This window comes from Vicugna pacos, chromosome 15 (assembly GCF_048564905.1).
Source record: "Vicugna pacos chromosome 15, VicPac4, whole genome shotgun sequence".
In the NCBI taxonomy this organism is placed as follows: domain Eukaryota; kingdom Metazoa; phylum Chordata; class Mammalia; order Artiodactyla; family Camelidae; genus Vicugna; species Vicugna pacos.
The window spans coordinates 30855541-30871061 of NC_133001.1; the positions used below are offsets into that span (position 1 = coordinate 30855541).

General features: G+C 50.3%; 2 long non-coding RNA genes across 2 annotated transcripts in view; one reads left to right on the plus strand and one right to left on the minus strand.

Annotated features, from left to right (window-relative positions):
* Positions 1-2107: 2107 nt before the first annotated feature.
* The window catches only part of LOC116283524 (uncharacterized), a 191029-nt gene continuing 177615 nt past the window's right edge, over positions 2108-15521 (minus strand). Inside the window, exons 5-6 of the long non-coding RNA XR_012059078.1 lie at positions 12906-13148; positions 2108-5301 (exon numbers count right to left, since the gene is read on the minus strand). This is a non-coding gene — a long non-coding RNA (uncharacterized lncRNA). The remainder of the gene's footprint in view (positions 5302-12905; positions 13149-15521) is intronic.
* On the plus strand, positions 12770-15202 carry LOC140685724 (uncharacterized). Its single transcript, XR_012059080.1, has 3 exons — positions 12770-12818; positions 14665-14796; positions 14984-15202. It is a non-coding gene; the product is annotated as an uncharacterized lncRNA (long non-coding RNA).

Consider the following 15521-nt stretch of genomic DNA (forward strand, 5'->3'; position numbering starts at 1 on the left):
ACCATTGGACCTCTCTGAGCTTGTTTCCTCATTGGAAAATACGGATGATAATACGGTTTTATAGGAAGGTTAAAATGAGATAAAGATGTCAAATGTGTTTGGTCAGCCCAGCGACTTCAGGCTTTTCTGACCAATACATTTTACATATTGACCCATTACCTGCAAATATAATCAAAACAAAAATTTTCAAACTGTAGCTCAAGGCCCAATGGGTCATGAGCCACAATTTTTAAATAGATCAGTGCGTTCAACATAATAAGTGTAGGTTTAGATTTATCCCTATTATGTTGAATACATTGATCTATTTTACTCTATTTCATTCTTTTTTTTTTTTTTTAATTGCAGGCCATGACCCATTGGGCCTTAAACTACAGTTTGAAAAACACTACTATAAACTGTGGAATAGGATACAAAAGCTTGTGTGGTTTCACAGCCTGGAGAGCTTGGTGGGAGGAGAGCAGGGTGGGAGCTGCTACCCTGGGCACCCCCGCCCCCCACCTCCAGCGCGGCCCACCACTGCGTCTCTGTGGTTGACTGGAGCTTTCCTTGGCAGCTGTCTGCCTGACTACCCCCAAACCTCCCTGTGACTGCACTTAGCCGCATGCTAAGGCCAGGCATGGCTTGCTAGACTCGAATGGGACCCAGGGACCACCTCATCCCTCACTACTTTACAGAAGAGGAAACTGTAACCTTCCCAGCCAGGGAAAGTGATTTAGTCAAGACCACCCGGCGAAAGGTAACAGAACCAGGACTGAAGCTCAGGAGTTGCTTGTTTTCACTCGGCTTGTTTTCACTTGCAGCTCAGTCTCCTGCCCGAACCCCACCTCTGGGGTCTGGGAACCACCCCTGACCCGAGTACAGTAGAAATAAAGCAGCAGGGTCAGCCTCGAGTGTGCGCACACTAGCCATGTGGCCATAGGCAAGCCCGTTAATGCTGCTGAGCTTCAGTCTCCTCCTCCAAAAAGTAAGTGTGCTGCTTATGCTCTTCCCAGCCTGCTTTGCAGATTCAATAAGGTGATGTGCATGAAAGAGACTGTGAAAAAACACTTAAATGTGCTTTAAAATTGAAGGCTTCTTGAGGGTCGGGGAGAGGTTGACTGGGTGAAGTTCAGGGTGTTCTTTAAGAGGGTGAAATTGTTCTGTATGATATTTTAATGATAGATACACGACACTGCATTTTTTGAAACCCATAAAACTTTACAGCACAGAGTGAATCTTAAGGTATATACATTAAAAAAAAATCATTTAAGAGGCCAGGAGATCCCAGGATGGAATGCAGACTATGACAAACCTATCTGTATTACAAATGTATGAAACAACTTCGCTCAAGTGGGGGGTGGGGGGAAGTTTCGATTTAGATAACTTTGGAAATGAGTAGTGTCTGTAAGACTAAAGGCAAAAGAAACTGCATAAGCACTGTATGCTGGTTGATGAAGCAGTTTCCCGTAGGGTATGAGATAACATTCGGAAACCCCTACGCGTGCATACTGGAATTGGACCACTAAGTAAATGGATGGTGGACAGTGGGAGCCAGATTTCTCACTGTGGGAGTAGGAGGTGGAAGGTTACAGACAAGCGAAGGGAGAAGGCTAGTATGATCCTTGTGCTCATGGATTAGAGCTGTAGACATCAGTGTGAACTCAGGTTTACTCTAATATAGATTCAAATGTTTACATATAGAAATATTGATAGATTGGTGTATATTTGGTAAGTTGGATAGACACACAGGTTAGGCTACACATGTATACTTCCTTGTTCTATCAGGTGAGAAGGCCTAGAAACTGAGATACCCCAGTACCAATGGGCTCATTTAGTGGCCAGATCTTGGTTTCCAATGCCATTCTCCAATAAAAAGAACCAGGGCTCCTTGAAGAAATGGCTGGTTCTAGGACAGGAGGCAGGAAATACAAAAGATGAAGCTGGAGCCTCTTGCAGTGCCAGAAAGTAAAGAAGTGCAAAATAATAATAATAATAATAATAATAATAATAATAATAATAATAAAAAAAATGGGAGTATGTCAAAGGGACACAGGAGCCAACTGAAAGAGCTCCAGTGACCAAAGCTGGAACAATTTGAGCAAGAAAATAAATACAATTGTGTTGGATTATTAGCCAAAGTATAAAATACATTTTCATCTTACATAAATGGATTAAATAATTAATAATTAAATAATTAGGTTATTAAAGAAAACAAATAAGTTGGGGAAGAAAAACAAAACTCCAGTCCAGAATTCCCAGTGATTTAGTTGACACTTTGCACTCAAGGAGGAGCTTAGCTCCCCACTCCTTAAATGTGGCTGCACATAGTGGCTTCCTTCCAAACAGTGCAGTGTGGAAACAGGACAAAAGAGGAACTTGATAGTGGAGAAACCTGATGAACACCGCCTCAGCCAGGTGGCCAAGTCGGCATCGACAATGGTAAGTCACGTAGGTAGCATGTACCCTGGGTGTGATGTGACGAGACGGCACTTCGCCTCTGTGGTCTTCTCCCCCAAACCCATAACTCCAGTCTAACCATGAGAAAAAGCATCAGAGTCCGGACTGTGGAATAGTCTACAAAATCCCTGACCAGTGCTCCTCAAAACTGTCGAGATGATCAAAAACAAGGCAAGTCTGAGAAACTGTCACAGCCAAGAGGAACCTAAGGAGACATGCCAACTAAATGTAATGTGGTCCCTGGAAAAGAAAAAGTATGTTGGGCAAAAAACCAAGGAAATTGGAAGAAAGTATGGACTTATGCTTTAATAATAATGCTCATAATATCACACGGCTAACAGTAATATATCAGTATTTGTCTACTCATTGTGACAGGTAGCAGGCTAACATAAGGCGATAATAATGGGGGAAACTGGCATAGAGAACATGGGAGCTCTCTGTACCATCTTTAGAATTTTTCTGTGAATCTAAAATTATAAACAAAAAGTTTATTTAAAGACTTGAAAGCTTTATGCTGGTAATTAGTCGCAGCTTATGGCTGAGACAGGTAGAACTGGGGGAATGCCTCTGGGAAGGTTTCAAGGAAGTACAGAGAGGATTTCGGGAACTGCTCGGAATTGAGAAACACAATTTGGGAGGCAGGGCCAAGGAGGAAGGTCTGTACATGCCCCAGCCGGGGAGGAGGCACAGGAGGGAAAGGATGCCTTGAGACAGAGTGTTTGGAGTCCTTCTCTGACCTGGTGGGGGTTCTGGAGCGGGTAGGGAGTAATAGCTTGGCTCATTGTCCTCTTCCCGGACAACCTCGTTGTACCTCTGGGGCCAGCCCTGCTCCTCATCTGTGGGCAGTTCCCCAGGAGAGCTCAAGGTTCAGCTCTGGAGTCAGAAAAGCTCTGCCACTTACCAGCTGGCCGACCTTGGGTAAGGTTAATGCCCTCTCTGAGGCTCACAGCACTCATCTAAAGTGGTGAGAAAACCTGCATGCGATTGAGGTAATTGAGATAATGCCTGTGAGGCCAAAACCTGGCACACACTGGAGACTTACTTCCCTCTGCTCAGCCCTGAGCAAAAGGTAGCAGTGAGCGGTAACTCCCTCATTCCTGAGATCCAGGACTTCTTCTGAACCCCAGGCCCCATGTAGCAGTTTAAAAACACAGTCCCAAATTCTAATACTCCTTCCATTAGACCCCTTTCCCTTGAACCTGGGATACATCACTGCTTCAACCAACAGAATATGGCAAAAATGATGCCCTGCCAGTTTCTGGGCCTAAGCTTTAAAAAACTGTCAGTTTCCATTTCCTGTCTCTTGGGGGTCTCACTCTTGGAACCCAGCCACCATGCTGCGAGGAAGGCCAAGCAGCCCGTGGAGAGTCCCGCACAGAAAAGAGCACAGTCCCAGGTCTCGATCTGGCCTGATCTCCCAGCCAGCAGCTGTTTCGCACTTGCTAACCATGTGAGTGGATCATCTTGCCCGTGGGCCCTCCTGTCCTCAGATAAGATGCCCCAGCAGAACCTAACCTTTCTTACCATGCCCTGCCCAGATTGTAGACTCATGAGCTAAACAGATGGTTGACGATGTTTTAAGCCACTAAGTTTGGGGATTGTACAGCCACAGCAACTTGAACATCCAGTAACGGGTGTGAGCTGCGATGTGGTGGTTTGGTGCTTAGACTCTGAAGCCAGATTGCCGGGTTCAAATCTGGGCTCTCCGACATACTGATTGTATGACTCTAGGCAAGTTACCTACTCTCTCTGTGCCTCAGTTACTTCATCTGTAAAATGGGGCTATTATAGAATTGTTGGGAAGATTAAATAAACATCAAGTACATAGAGAAGCATGTACATGATTATTCTGCCAAGTCAAGTCAAGGTGCCAGCCCTCCTGGATGCTGGGGTGCTAGCCAGCTGGGCTTACCTTGGAGTCATCTAAGACTATCCTTGCTTAGCCACTTTGATCCCCAAGTGGACTTCCCAGGTGCCGCCAGCCTGCCTCTCTAGACGATGAGTTATTGCTCTGCCTGCGCCTTGCTCACTCTCACTGTATTTGGCCCCCTGGTTTCTTCTTACACCTCTCTGATTCTGACCACCTGTCTTTCTTCCTTTGGGCTGGGTTATTTAGGGAATAAGAAAGAGTTGTTAGGTGGATGTAGAGTCTACTTTGTGTGTGGAGGAGGGGGTGGTGCACTGGTGAGAGGGAAGTTTAGCTCCTAAACTTCACTGGGAAACAGAAGCTTATCATTCACACCCCTTATGGGAAGACATTGACTTGTTGCTGAAATAAGACTCCAGAGAGAACAGGACACATTCTGAGTGAGTATTGCTGTGGGGAAGCCAGAGAGTTTTCACAGTCCTTCTTAGAAACTGCCTGATGACCTGCAGCAGACTCAGAGGAAGCTAGGACCTTGTCTTAATTAGATTTAGCCAGGAAAAAAAAAATGAACACACTCTAAGAGACTTTTCCCTGCCTTGGTGCAGGTTCTGAGATCTCAGACGTGCTTCCGGTCCAGCCTGCACCACAGGACTCGGGTTTCACCAGCTCTGGCAGCTCCCTTTTGCTGAAGGAATGCAGCGACCTGGGGCACAGGGGCATTTCTTTGAAATTCTTTTGGAAGGGGGAACCACTTCCTGCCCCAGCCTGGGGAGCTTGGAGAGGGGACCTGGCGGGTGTCAGGAGAGCAGCCTGAGTTTCGGAGCTTTGCAGGACCTACACCCCTACTTAAAGATGGTCACGTAACCTCCAGGAACTCTCTCCCGAGCCTTGGCCTTCAGTTCTTCCCCTTCCCCTTCGGCTGAAGTGCCTTCAGTTCCACCTTGCGCTGGGAAGAACGGCTCGCTTCATAGTGCTAGGAAAGCCGTGATGATGAGGACCTGCAGGAAGAAAATTTAGAAACCAGCTGCCTTCCTCCCTGCCCTCAGGGGAGACAGAGAGCTGGGAGGATTGTGAGCCTGCACCGAACTGGGTGGAGAGGATCTGGGCCCAGGGAAGGCAGTCGCGCCCCCGCGGGGAGGACAGGTCTGCCACGTTGGCTCTATGCAGGAGCTCCGTGGCCTCCAGCAGGACTGGGGCCTGACTGCTGGGAGAGACAGGAGGCCAGCTGGGAGGGGGAGCTGTGTGAGCGTTTTGCCACAGCCCCACCTGGGCCATCTGACTCCCAGGAGGAGTTGCCGAGAGCCCTGTTTCTAGAGAAATTTGGGGAGTGTTGAGTGGGGTCAATGTGCGAAGCAGAGAGAGCCCTGGGTCTGAGTCGGCACTCTGCCACTGACCGTGGTGACCACACTGGGCAAGTCCCTTAAACTCTTGGAGTCCCATTTATAAAATAAGGACAGTATTGCACACGTGGGCACACCACCACCACCGCCGCCGCTGCCAAGAAGAACAAGTTTCCAGGGCAAAGAATTTTTTTCACTTGGGAAATTCTTTGATATGTCAGCATGTCCTATGAATCACCAAGAGGAGACAGAATAGAAGGCATTTCCCAAACCCGATTGATCTCAGAGCCGTTTCTGGAAAGGAAAGCCTCTCTTGGAGTGAATGATCAATTCAGTAGTTCTCTGCCCTGGCTGGCTGCACAGTAGAATAACCCCAGAGCCTACAAATAAATGAGTAAGAGCATGACCTTACCCTAGAGTTATGGAATCCCGGTGGGACCCGGCGATTGTATTGCTTTAAGGCTCAGGTGATTCTCTCGGGCAGGCAGGATTGAGGGACTGAGGTCCACGGAACTGGACCTGATGGAGGACCCCTCCACGGACATCTCCCGCAGTCTGCACAGCAGGCTGTTGTTGAGGACAGGGCACGAGATGCGCGCCCCCTCAGACGCATATCTAGATGCCTCCCGCTCCTGGCAGGGCTCAGTGGGTGTCACCGTGTTGAATGGAGGTTCAGGCTTGTGCCTCCCGGACCCTCATGTCCCTCAGCCTCTGCTGCCTTTAGGGTACCTCCATGGACATGTGTACACCCCCGCCCTGACTTGAGCAGCCCCACCTTCCTGGCACGGCCGGGGTCCCCCTCACAGGTCTGGTGCACAGTTGGCTCGAGGCCCAGAATCTGTCTGCAGCTTCATTGAGATGCTGCCCCAGCTCTGCCCTAGTTCAGATTCCAGAGCCCTAGGCATCCACTCCAGCCTTTTCCTGCTCCCTCTCTCACCCTGGAAACAGGTCTCGGTTTCTGGGGGCCCAGGGAGGGAGGCGATTTGTCCCCTGGTGCTGACTGGTTGAGCGGGGAGGAGATCCTACAGAGCTATGCAGCGCTGGGGAGGCCGGCTGGCCCACCCTCAGGAAGGGGCACTTCCTGAAGTTCACTGCTTAGAGGGAGTGTCTTTTGTAGTGTGTCTCCCCCCACAAGGGTGCCTTTTTCTAATATGCACAGACGTGTCGGATGTGCAGATGGTGGCCTGGTCTGGGTACTGTCTTCTGGCAGCTTGAAGGGTTCAGGCCTAGAGCCCCAGCCCAGCCCCAGCCCATGATGAAGACAGGAAGCACCTTCTCCTGAGACTCCAGGCCAGCCCGGCACCCCTACAAGCCTGGGAGGAGGGCACAGAGTGCGTGGCTGTGGGGAACCTGCCTAGCTCCAGGCATTTCCTGAGCCCAGAGTCTCTGTCACATCCACTTGGTTGGTGACGTGTCTGTGGGAACAACCAGGTGAGGAGAGACAATCACAGTTCGTTTCCTTGCCTTTCAGACTCCATGACACTTGGGGATTTTCTCTCCCTAAACTCCGGCACGTGCACAGTCCACAGCCAGCATGAAATTCCAGGGGAGGCCCAGGTCTTTGCCTCCCGGTTAGAGGCCCCTGTTCCAGAAATAAGGGCACGCTGTTTGGCCCTGGCTCCGCTGCTCCTTCATCCCCTGTTCCCTGGGCCCCCTTGTGCTCATCTGGAGACGAGGCTCTTGTGCTTTCCAGATGGGGCTGCAGAGGATTGGCTGAGGTGAGTCTGGGGGCGGGTGCCTGGCTGCTCGCGTGTGGGCTCCCCGCCTGGAGTGGGGAGAGTGCAGTGGCTACTCACCCAGATTCTTTTACCAGCCGCTGTGAGACTTGCCCACTAAGGCTCACTGTGCCCCCTTCTTTGAAGAACTGTCCTGGCAGGCACCTCCTAGGTACCCACCCCTCCACCCTCAGCCCACAGCCAATGACTGACCCAGGACAACATAGGCTGGGCCAGCGCTGTGTTCTAAGTCTTCTCTGGAGCAACATGGGATCAGGCTTCAGCTAGAGGCCACATCCTTGCCTTGGTTCTCCCCTGCCCCACCCTGCTTCCCTCACTGCCCTGCTCCCAAAAGTACCCCTGCAATTCACCATTTTCACAGGGATGGCCATTTCAGGCTCTGCTTCGAGGAACCTAACCTGGCCTCCGAGAACTCCGAGAGCTCCTGGCTCCAGACGCGTGTGGCTCTGCGACCAGAAGGAAGCTGGTCAGGGCACAAACCATCCTGGCTGCAGGGGCTCAGAGCAGACAGAGGTTGGGGGGAGCTTAGGAGCCTGAGCTGGACAGAGAAGGAAGGCCAGAGTAGGGGCTGCTCAGCCTGTCTCCTCCCTTCCCTTGGCCTCTACCCTGAGCCTGGCCTCTGAGAGCCACATATTATTAGCCCTGTCTCCTGCGGACACCCAGTCCCTGCCCTGCTGGGAGTAGGTTGGCAGAAGCCAGACCCTTGGCAGGAAAGATCCTGGGGAAGACTGAGTGCTGGGTCTTCTCCCAGCATGGAGAAAGGACTTGACTGGGATGAAATGGCTGGAATAGCTGACTTGACCCACACAGTTGGCAGCTGAATTGTGACTTTGGGGAAGCAGGCTTCCTGCCACCTTCCTTCCCCTTTCCCGCTAGGAGGAAGGGGTCTCGTAACTTCCCTCCGTCCTGCTGATTCTGCTGCTCTGGGTGGATGGGCAGGTGGAGCAGCTTCGAACACAAAGGCAGGAGTACAAGGCAGGCATTTCGGGCACTCCTGCTGGCCAAGTTGGGGACTTCTTAGGGTTCTTCGCATTGTATCAGGTAGACCTGGCTCTGATCTCAAAGAAGAGAGGAGGAAAAACCTTTAACCCTTGGGCCAGTCTGACTTCCTCCCCCATGCCCCTTCACACAGCGCTGCCTGCTTGAACATCAGGACACCCTCGGGGCATCTGGGGAAGGGAAATCTGGAAGAAGTTCAGAGGGAGACCAGTGCCCAGCTGAAGGGCTGAGGAGGAGGAAGTGCTGGGTGTTTTGCTCACCCGCTGATGTTCCCATGTTGGACTGGCCTGCATCAGCACTCCTGGGCCAGTGCAGCTGGTCATTGATGTGCGGCAGCCACCACTTCCTGTGCTCTGCCTGTGGGAGGCCACCGGCACCAGCAGACACTCTGGCCACAGCAGGTGGAAGGAAGGTGGTGGCCCTGAGGCCCCAGTGCCTGGCTCTGAGGGCTGTGGTGATTGTGCTTCCAGTGTGTTTACCCCAAACCTTCCTTCCTTCCTTCCTTTCACCGCCAGGAACCAGGAAAGCCTGGGGCTCCATGGCACATTTAAACAGGGAGTGACTGTGGGGTTTGTGACTGTCTTACAACCACAGGCACGTGTGATCTGTGTCGGGAGAATTGATGTATCCTTTCTGAAGACAGCTTAGCAATATGGGTCTCAAACCCAAAAGATGTACATACCTTCTGACTCAGCAATCCATTTCTGGGGATTGATCCTAAGGAAACAATTGTTAAGTTCATACAAGGTGTGTTCCTAAGGATGCTTATCTCAGCCTTGGTTAGAACTGATACTGGGCAATGGGAGATTGGTACGTTCACACAATGGAGAACTTGGCAGCCATTTACACAATGATGGAATTATCAACAAAGCTGCCATGAACATTCTGGTACATGTCTTTTGGCAGGTATAAGCACGCCTTTCTCTTGGGCAGGTACCCAAGATGGAATTTCTGGGTCAAAGGATAGCTGTGTGTGCATCCTGAGTTGGTGCAGCTAAACAGTGATTGTTCCAACCAACTCTGCCCCCACCACTTTGTGGAGCTCCACACGGCCCGCCAACTTCACCAGCACTCAGTATTGGTCAGCGTGTTGCATTTCTGGCTTTTCTAGGAAATGTGTAAAGGTATTGCCTTGTGGTTTTGTCTGCATTTCTAAATATATGTCGACAGAAAAATAGATAAACATACTGTTGTACAGTTATAAGTTGGAAATTTACACAGCATTTAAATAGAATGAACTACTGATTCATGTAACTACATGGATGGACCTCAAAAAACATGACGCCAGATACAGAAGGGTATATATGCTGGATGAATCCATTTAGATGCAAATCTAATACAAGCAAAATCAATCTAAAATAATTGAGGTCAGAATGGTAGCCTATGGGGGAAGGGCGGTATCGACTAGGAAGGAGATGAGGGAACCTTTTGGAGTATTGAAAATGTTCCCTACCTTGATCTGGGTCATGGTTAAATAAGTGTGTATGTAAAATCTCATCAAACTGAGTAACTTTGCATTTTGCTGTCTCTAACATACACTTATACTGAAATTTTTTTTAATTTACCCAAAAAGAAAGAAAATAATGCAGCTCTCTTTTGAATAATCCGGAATTGTGTTCAAAATATAGTAAATATAAAAAACAGTTCGCAAAATTCTTTGGATCGTTAGCACTTCCCTCATAAACTCTTCCTTGGTGAAAGTGTAGCAAACCTCATTTTAAGCTAACATAAAATGTGGGGGTTATACTGAATAATAGTTTTTGAAAAGGATTCAAAGTGCATAGGAAGCATTGTATAGATGTAAAAAATAACTCAGTTGTACATTGATGAAGAAACCAAATGTTATAGATCTCAGCACCACATTTTGAAGGGCTGAAAACATATCCCCTGTCCAGCAGATCATGAAAAAGCAGGAATATCTGTAAATGTGGTTGGGTCCTGAGAGAGAAGACACGGCCCATCAAGTACTTCAATGAGGCTGAGAGCTTGTAGGGCCAAGGATGATGCCAGGAGGGCCTCTGGAACCCAGCCCAGAGCTTGAACCACAGTTCAGGACCCCAGGGAGACTGGTCCAGGACGGGGGTCTACCATCTCTGACTTATCCACAGGGGGACTGGTACAGGAGAGGGAGCCCAGAGGAAATCTCAGCTTTGGATGGGACACACAAGTCCCTGGAAGTCCAAGAGAGCAGTACACTAGTAGGTGTAAGGAACCACCGATGAGGATGGCCAGCCTTACTATGCCAGGTGCACACCTAAGCCCCTTCCACATGTTATCTCACTGAATCATCGTCATGGGCCTCAGAGTCTGGTTCTCAGACAGGGGCATGCCTGCTGGAGGCACCGATGGGACTGCTCACCCAGGCCAGGCTTGTGAGGGTGGGGGAAGGGAACGCTGTCCTAGGAAGTGGCTTCTTAGCCCAGTGGAGGGAGGGCCTGGCCTCCCTTCCATCCCCACCTGTCTTTTCCTTTCTCTAGGAAGACTTCAAGGGGTCACCTATGGCGTGCGCCACGATTCCCAGACTAGACAGAGGGTCCCGCTTTCTAAGCTTCCATTCCTCACTGTCCCCTTATCTCACCTTGCCCCAATCCCCTTTTACAAAATTTCCAGGCTGAAAACACATTGGAGTGGCCCTTTGTACAGAGACAAGGAAGTGGAAAAATCAAAGGACTGCTCCACAGTCGCCTGGCTGGTCCTGGCTGAACCTGGAGACCCAGACCTCCTGGGTCCCAATGCAATGTTTCCCCACCATGTGCTTCATGGGGCTGCTTGTGAAGCTAACTAGGCTGAGCTCTGGGCTTTGGGCTCTGTGGTCCAGAGAAACTAAAGACAGTTCTTAAAGTCTCGGGTTTGAGCTAGGCTGGAAGCAATAGAAACCTAGGCTTTTCCCACTGGTAAAGGCAGAGTTTTTCCTGTTCTGCCTTTGGCGGCTGTATTTTCTTCCTCATTGTCCGAAACCATCCCAGCCTCTCCCAGTGTTGGCTTTGCCCAAGCTCCCGGTGGAAGTGGCCATGTCATTGTGTGGTTTGTAATTGGGTGGGGGCATCTGTGTGGGTGTGTGATGATCCAGTGTGATAGCACATCTGTCTGTGTCAGCATCTGTCTGTCTGAGTGTGATGGGACTCAAATGCTGGGGCCCACACTCCCTCCGCCTCTCCCGCTCTCCCCCATCGCTCTCCAAGCAGCTGTATCCCGCCACCAGGGAAAAAATGTCCCTGGCAGCCGCAATGCCCGCCCCAGGCTGGACAGGCAGCACAGGTGGGGGCGCTGTGTCCAGCTGGCTCTGTGACAGGCCCTCCCGGGAGGAGCTGCCTCTTCAATGTCCCCCATTAGTGCCGCCTGCTGCAGCTGTTGCCCTCAGGGACAGGACTGCTCAAAGAGGAAGTGTCTGGAGGCCAGGCAACCGGTCCACGGGAGCCCTCCTGTGTCCAGCCTAGGGCGCAGTCCAGGGGAGTAGGACTGACTAGGAACCCTTGGAGGGCAGGACCCTGTCACCTACGCATCCCAGGGTGGCCCATCAGTCGATATGTCCTCAGCACTTACAACATGCCAGGAGCCGGGGCAGGCCAGGGGGCTTTCAGGGCGGGCGAGCAGAAGTTCCCACAGCAGGTCTGAGCTGTCTGGGAGCCGCTGTGGGAGGGAGGAGTTTGCTTCTTGGAGAGGAGAACTCTTGTTATTAGAAGCCCAAAGCCCACTGCACTGAGGAGGTAGAACCCAGACACCGTTCATTCACCCTCATGACAACAGCAAGTGACCTGATCAGGGTTGTGGGAAAAGCCCAGAAACACAGTTTTGGTGATTTTGAGTGAGGCACATGTGTGCTTTGGGGAAGGCAGGGTGACATCTGTGATGGATGTAAAAGGATGGGCGGGAAGCAGGGGGAGGTGGAAGGGCAGAGGCACAGCAGTGGCCAAGGCGTGGCTGTCAGAAGGGGCATTTCCAGCTTAGCTGCAGTGGGGTGGGTATCAAACATGGTGGGGCAGGGAAGGCTTCGGGGAGGAGGGAAGAGCACTGTAGAGGGTTGACATCCATGAACCCCAGAAGGCCTTCCATTCCCCTGCCTTGATCCTGAAGGTCAGAGGCCCGGAGGTGGAGGGCCAGGGATGCTGCATCCAAGACAGCAAGGAAACAGGGCTCAGTGTGTCTCGGGAGGCCTAGCCTGGCCCCTCCTCCCTCAGCGCCTGCACCGGCCACACCTGTGGAGCCCCGAGCTGAGCACCTTGAATGGTGCTGTGTGACCTCACACAGGTCACTCCCTGTCTTTGAGCCTCTGTTTCCTCACCCATAAACTGAGGGGGTTGGGCTCTGTGGGATCTCAAACAGTTCCCAGTTCACCTGTCAGCCCTGACTAGCTGGTAAGGTTAGGTAGAGGATTGTGACACCAAGTCCAGCCTGGGAGGGGCAGATGCTGTGATCCAGTAGTGATATCTGCCTCCTGAGGTGGGTGTGGCACACACACCTTCTACCTTCAGTTTTCCTAACACTGTACTTTTAACAATGGGCAGAAGGGTGAGGGCAAGGACCAACCTTCCATGAAGAGAGGTTCTCCCAGTCCTTGTGACGAGTCTTCTGTGTGTTCCTCCAGGGCCAAATGTCTAGAAGGAAGGCAGGTATCTTCAAGCATCCACCACTTGGCCTTGTATACACAAAGGCACAGCCACAGGTTCATGAGGAAGAAGGGGGAGGGTAAACACTCGCACATCTGAGTTCTTGGTCCATTTGTCTTTCTGGCATTTTGAAAAATGTATGCCCAGCTGCATTTATTTATAGCTAATAAGAAGGAAAGTTTTGTTGTTATTGCTTTGTTAGTTTTTGTTTTTTTTTCCTGAAACAAAAAAATCCATAAAAATTGTCAAGAAAAGAAAAAGACAGGCCAAAGGGAGTTGATGAGTTACATGACTGGGTTTAAATGGAAACGAAAATCTTGAGAACTTTAATCGGAAAATAGAGTATGTCTGTGATATGTGTGTGTATTTGTGTGAATGTACGTCAATGTGTGTGTTTGTGAATGTGGTGTACGTGTATAACACATGTTGGTGCACAAGGCAGGTTTGTGTAGTGTAAGTGTGGCATGAACGTGTGTGAAATGCGGTAATCGTGTCTCGAGGGCACAGAAGTAGTTTGTGTTCTAGGTCAGTGGTGTGTGGAGTATGTGCAGCATGCCTGTTGTATATAGTGGACATCACAATAGCCAGGTGTGGTGCGTACGTGTGCAGGATGTGTGTGCATCACGTACGGGGGCAGGATCCTTGACATGTGCATTCTGGGTAGGCACGTGATGTCCTTGCTCTGGGATGCACTGGCCTTGAGCAGGCCCTGGTGATGATGTCAAGTGTCATCAGAGCTTGAGAAGGAAAAGCCCCGAGTCTTTTTAAGGGCTTGCTCTTCCAAGAAGCAATCAGGAATTTCTGGGGTCTGCTTTCCACACCCTGTTAAGTCCAGACAAGCAGAAAAAGACTGGGTCCAGTGGAAACCCAGCTGCCAGCTTGTGTAGGCGGATTAAGAAGCTTGCAGCTGGCTGTTTCCAAGAAAAATTGCTCACCAAACGTTTCAGACCTTTTCTCCACTTTGGCAAAGTGGAAAAGGTTCCCAATGGGCTTTTTACTTGAAAGTTGGGCAATTTCCATGGTGAATTTGGGGCATACCTTAAAAAAAAAAAGTAACTCCGTGGTAGGGAGGAAGATTGCCAGACAGAGCTTCCAGCACAAAGGTTCACAGTAAGAGCTGTTCCCTCAGCACATGGGAGGCCACAAAATGTGGCAAATCAATCTCTCTTAGCTGCCTTCAGGCAAGATGTCCAGACGATTTCAGTCTCCTAGGACAGGGGGCGGAAGGGGGCGTGAAGGCCATCCTGCTGTGTGCCCTTGCAGAACGCAGGGCACCTTTCTGAGCTTCTGATTAGTCAAGAGGGTTGTCAGTCAGAACCCTTCCTGCTGCGCAGGACTGTGGTGTGAGCCCAGAAGCCACGGTCCTGCATATTTTTTGCCGTGTTGAAGGGACAGTCCCGAGGGGCAGGGTTGTTCCTGGCACAGGGCCTGCTACCTAGTAGGTGTCCAGTAAATAGCCGCTGAATGAATGAATGGCCCAGGAGGGACCATCCAAGAGCAACAGCCTGGTTTCCACCCACCACCAAGCAGAGCTTCCAGGGCAAGGCTGGGGCGGACGTGTCTGCCTGTCCAGCTGTCGGGTCTCCCCCTCCCCTTTTCCGGTCCTTCTCTCCATAAGCTCGGCTGGTTCCCACGCCCTCGCTCAGGGACTTCTGTTGTCATTGTTCCGCTGTTATCAGGACCCAGGCCTCTGCCAGCCTAGATCCTTCAATTGGACCAGGAAAAGGAAACGGAGAAAGGGGAGGAGGAGCTTCAAAGACTGATGAAAAAAAGAGTCAAATTTCAAATGCAGCTGCTTTGTACAGCCTCAGGTGAGGAAACCAAGGGTTTGGAGAGGGACGGGGACATTCTACCTTAGGCGGAAAGGGAGAAGAACAACAATGACCATCGTGATTATGGTAACAGTACTATCTACCTTGTAAGTGGGATATATGGTGGGATAATATTTTTTTATATATTAACTAGTCTTTCCCCCCAATATTTTCTTGTACTCCTTAGCTCCACCCACTTCCTGGAGCTAACTGGCTCTGAGGCACATAAAGAGGATGTGAGTGTTCCATGGCCTGCGGACTAGTGAAGGTGACCTCAGGAGGCCGCTGGGGGCTGGACGCGGCAGACCCAGGATGCTAGGTGGGAAGCCTGACCTCGTCCACTCCAGCAGTGGCTCAGAGAATAGGCTAGAATTCTTGGATTTTGAGTTTCAAAAGCCAGAATGTAGAACTTCTGAAAGAAAAAGAATGGAGGTGCATGGGCATAGCTCAGTGGTAGAGTGCATGCTTAGCATGCTTGAGGTCCTGGGTTCAATCCCCAGTACCTCCATTAAAGTAAATAAATAAATAAGTCTACTTACCTCCCTCCCCAAAGACAAAAATAAAATAAAGAAAAGAAAAAGAATAATCATTGAAATTTCAAACTCAGTGGGGAAACAGAGCTGAAAAAGGGTATCTGAGAATTCCCCCCAAATGCAGCACAAGTTGGTAAATAAGTGGTAAATGAGGAAGAGTGAGAGGTGAGGAGAACAGAATGAGCTGGTCCA